Below are 5,263 nucleotides of genomic sequence, written 5' to 3'. Positions count from 1 at the left end.
CTGGTAACCCTCGGTGTTCCCTGGTTTGTGACAGCAAAACTCCAATCTTCGGGCCCATCTTCACCTGGGTGTCTCCCTGTGGAGATGTCATCCGTGAACATGGCCCTTCTAGCCACTATTCTTTATGTGATGTGTTATCATTCTCAACTCCATGCCCGTGGTTGTGCTCTCAGCTTGGAGGGAGTTCTTTGTTACAAGATTAAGATGGGGTGAAGTCCTGGCTCTTGTAGAGAGTGTGGACTGAGTCACATCCTTTGTTCCCTTGGGCTCTTCTTCAAGACGTAAGACACGCTCTTTTTTTTCTCTAGGGGTATGGAAGGCTAACAGATACAAATATACACCGGCACCAAAGCCATTCCTGGATATGAAAGAGCTGCCTGGGACACAGAGAGAAATCCATGGACCCTTGGAAGAGCCCATTCAAGAGCCCTGTCTGAAGTGGCGGAGGCCACAAGACCAAATGCACCAGAGACTTGTGGCACGGAGGCTCAGAGGAGCAACTCTGGGGAGCCTTCACCTCCTCTTGCCCAGGACTATGAGACTGTGAGACAGAGCGACAGGCAGGCTGGTTGCCTGGCCCACAGAGGCAGTTGCCAAGGGACCGTGTGACTGAGAAACGGAGGACAGCAAAGAGACGTAGCTCCTCTCTGGGGAGAGGTGTTGCTGTGGACCAATGAATGCATCTCCTCAGGTGACTGATCCTGACTTGTGGTGACCCTAATTATGACTGTTGTCTGTGAGTTCTGTGTGGCCAGTGGAATGGATTATCGAGCCCAGCAGAGATGTGCTATGGAAGGAGTAGTTGCTGACAGATTAGTAAAAATATCTGACCCCTGATTCATAGCAGTAGGGAAACCAGAGGAAGTCAGATATGGTCCCCATGCTGTTTTCTGCACCCTCTGTATCTGTGACTTGGTTCCTCATCTTATAAGGACTCTGTCATACTGGAAGGAGACTCTAATGTGACATCCTGTTAACTATTTACATCTGCAAGGATCCAAATAAGTTCACACTTGAGAATGGGCTCTTGAATGTGTTCCTGAATGCCGATCACATTGATCATATTGCAGGTTTTACTTCCCCAAAGTTGCAGAAACTTCTTGTCCTTTTTGGCATGTACCCCAGGCATCTGAATAATTGCTGTAACATTCCTAATGCAAAAACTTTAAAGAAGGAATCAGCCTTGAGGCACTGATGCACCCCAGAATATAACTGATCTCCCTGGATTGGGAGGCCATAATCTTTAGAGCAGGAAACATGTGAAAAAGTAATGTAATGGTTCTCAGAAAAGTATAAAAAAGCCGACAGTGTAAGAAAAGACAAGGCAGTCTTGGAGAATTATCCCACTGGCCTCCCAGATCTCTTAATAAAACATACACTTATTCTCATCCTACTTCTGTGATTGGCTACGATGAGAATGGCCAGATCCTTCATTCGTTTGCACATTCACAGGTATCAGGGGTTAGGACTTGAACATATCTTCTTTGGAAATGCAAACCAACCCCTAACTACACACACACACACACACACACACACACACACACACACATTCCTGTAAAAACTGGTGTGACATTTGGGTGAGATGGGCAATATAGTTTAATTAATGCTATTGTACCAAATTCCCAGTTTTGATAATACAGTATGAGGTTAGGTGCTGTCAAATCCTTTCTGTCAGATGCTATCGAGTCAGGGTGGACTCAATGAGACCCTATGTACTGTAGAGCAAAGCATTGCTGGGTCCTGCTCACATCATTGCTACACTTGAGAGCATCGACCCATCTCTTTGGGGTGTTCATTTTTTGTTTTTTCACGGACCCTCTACAAAGTATTATACCCCACTGCTTTCCAGTGGATTCCAACTCATAGTGACCCTATATGGGCTTTCCAAGAATTTAGGATATTTATGAGGACAGGCAGTCTCATGTTTCTCCCATGGAATGGCTGGTGGGTTTGAACCCACAACCTTTTAGCTAGCATCCCAATGCTTACCTGACAATGCCACCAGGTATCGTTATGTGAAATGCCACCATTGAAGGAAGTTGAGTAATGAATGCATGTAACCCCTATGCACTATTTTTTGCAATTTCTTGTGAATCTACAATTATTTGAAAATAAAAAGTTAAAAGAGAACTTTATGAGGATGGTAGGGCATTTATTCCTATTTTTCAGAGGATGAAACTGAGACTTAAAGAGGTAAACGAACCTGCGTAAGACCACTAAGCGAGTAAGTAACCGAACGGAGAAGCCAAACCCAAATCCTCACACGCTCAGCCTCCATCAACATGACAACCTTCGGATCGAATGGTGGTTTCTGCTACTTAGAAAATGTTTTTAGGCCCCACAATTCCCTGAACAAATATGTAACTGAATTCAGCCAGAGTACAGTGATGGAATGTCAAGTGTAGTACACTTAATAGTAAGTACAGAAATGGTGATCGTAAGCTGTTTAAATTGTTACTAGAAATATGATTAACTGAAATGTAAACTCCCACCTAATTCATAATAAAAAGAAAAAGAAAGTGATGGGTCTATCTATATCAAGAACAATAAGACATTCCACTTTATACTCTTTTCGGGCATCAAATTATGAAATGTCAATACTTCCTTTTATTTCACTATTGTAAAACGCCAATACCAGATTAATAATCATATGATGATTTTGTTCATTTCTCAAGAAAAATCTTGAGACCTGAGTCATAAATAAAAGACCAAGCATTTATTTTGTACAATTCGTTCTTCTTTAATGGCAAAGAAATTGGCAACATATTTCTGGAACTCGAATTCCATTTTAGGTAGATGAATCATGGCATGTTATATGACACACTTATTAGAAGCATTTTCACTTCATTTAGTCTTAATTACAGTGGCAGCGCAGTGCTGGATCGATTGAGCACTCATATCGGATCTCAAGGTCTATAAATGTCAGAAACACATGGTAATCAGAGACCCAGGACTTTTCTTTAATATATTATAAGCCTATAGAATTTAATTCATGAAGTGTGACTCAATGATCTCCACAGTTTTATTAACCGCTCTGAGTCATTTCCCAAATGTTCTCATTTACTTTTACCGTTGGCTATTTCTGTTATTTGGTTTAGTGTGACATGGTCTTATCAGAGTCTTGGTAATTGGGTGTCATTGGTGAAAATAATGCAGGTGGCCTAGGGCAGACCGGTTTTCCTGTGAAATGAGGCCATGCTCTGGCTGGATTCAAGTGGCTGGAAAGAGACCTGGATGTTTACCTGGGAACCTGGTGGCTGTACCATTTCCTTCCCTGAAATTACCAGTATAAGACAGATTTTTCTGACATGGAGTGGAAGATGGTGACTCTGGTCCAGAGCTCAGTGTTAGTAAGGCCTTGTTGAGGATAATTTCCACCAGGTCCATCAGGGAACTGCCCCTTGGCCTATTGATCTGCAGTGAGAAATGCCAAGCAGAGGGATTGTGCCATCAAGTGACTATGCGTTTCTTTGTAAAAATTCTACTTGCTAGAACTGCTTGTCATTTTCAAATGGAAAAGGGGAAAGGGAAAGAAAAGTAAAAAATTATCAACATTTTTCAATATTCTGATAAACTTCCACATAATGTGTTTCTCCTACATTTGGCTCACTCATCTGTGACGGATTTCCATTTTGTCAATTTTTTTATTGTTGTTTAATTTTTACATGAACTTGAAGTTTGAGAGTACCAAAAACTTTTCAGAGACCTTAAATTCTGCTCAAATATTTAGTTTGTGTTATAGGATATGTTTGACCTTTAAAAATTTTCAATATATTCTGGTCCTCGGAGAAGGACATCATGCTTGATAAAGTAGTGGGGCATTGAAAACGAGAAAACTCATCAATGAAATGGATTGACACAGTGCCTGCATCGATGGTCGTACACATCGGCACAACTGTGAGGATGGCACAGGTTTGGGCAGTGTTTCCTTCATTCACAGGGTCGCTGAGAGTCGGAACCAACTCGGTGGCACATAATAATATCTTCTCCAATGTATTTTCATTACAAAAATGAAATAGAACAAAATATTTGAAAAATGAAATAGATTTGATCAATAATACAGTCTTTTCAATTATGTTACACGTAATTTTGTTAAGGATAAAATAAAGATTGTTGGCAACTAATTACCAGGTAGCTCTTTCAGTTCAAGATGGACTTAGAGGTTGCTGTGAGCCCACAAGATAACATGGGTCTGTTTGGCTACTGGGGCTATTCCTCAAGCCAACAAAAGAGTGGAGATGAAGAAACAAGACTTTAGTTGGCTTTATATGGAAAAAGATGGAAAGAGGAAGATGAAGAAGAAGAAACATCTCCCAGGAAAAGACCTCGTCTTGGCTCATAAAATCTCGGCTTGGGGACCCTCAACATGTGGTCTTACTGAAATGCTGCAGCTGTTCACTGAGCTGAGACTCTGAATCAGAAAGCTTTCTCACTGGAACTTATAAACCTACAAGGAGTAGCAAACGACACTCCCTGTATCAGCTAGGAGAGTTTAGTTCTGTATCAAACCAGGCTTTCCAGGAACTTGATTACTTGCTAGTAATTAAGAGGGGTTTGCCTTTCAGGCTACCAGAAGACGGGGGGGGGGGGGGGGGGGGGGGGGGGGGGGGGGAAGGTAGTAACCAGAACCTGAGAGAGCTTCTAAGCAGGAATGTCCCGGGTTTGGGGGAGGGGACAGGTTGATAGAGCATTATTACTGCGGGGTTGCTCTAGGGGCATCCAACCCAGAAACCATTGTAAAACTTCAGTTGCAAACCCAATAACATTACTTGTATAATGGTGCTGGCCATGTTCTTTCAAGTCAGTTTCCTCTTTTAAAAAGAAATATTTATGGAAAACAAGTTCAACGATCATCAAAAAATGACATGAAGCGATTGGGACCATTACGTCACAGATTTGACCGAATTTCAACCGTAGAGGTATTCGGAGAGAAGCCCACGCTCGATGACAGTGCATGTTGTTTTGTGCACCACAAAGGCTCAGTGTGCTTTTTGGTGAAAACAAGCAAGCTGGATTCAAAACAAACTGTGTTCTGTTCTGTAAGCTTCAAATCCGCACTGTCAGAGAGAACAGATGCCAAGAAACCGTAGTGTTCCGAAAGGAATTCCCCTAGAATCCCAGGTAGTGGGTCAGGCAGTATGTTTCTGACTGTGACTACCAGTACCGGACTCTGGGAGACCTTGAAGCCATCTTCTGCTTTGTGAGTAAAGCTCTCTCTTGAGCTGCCGGGCAAATTTTCAAGTGTAATTTATCAAGACTAACA

This window comes from Tenrec ecaudatus, chromosome 2 (genome assembly GCF_050624435.1).
Source record: "Tenrec ecaudatus isolate mTenEca1 chromosome 2, mTenEca1.hap1, whole genome shotgun sequence".
NCBI lineage: Eukaryota > Metazoa > Chordata > Mammalia > Afrosoricida > Tenrecidae > Tenrec > Tenrec ecaudatus.
Note: the sequence above shows the minus strand (reverse complement) of the source record.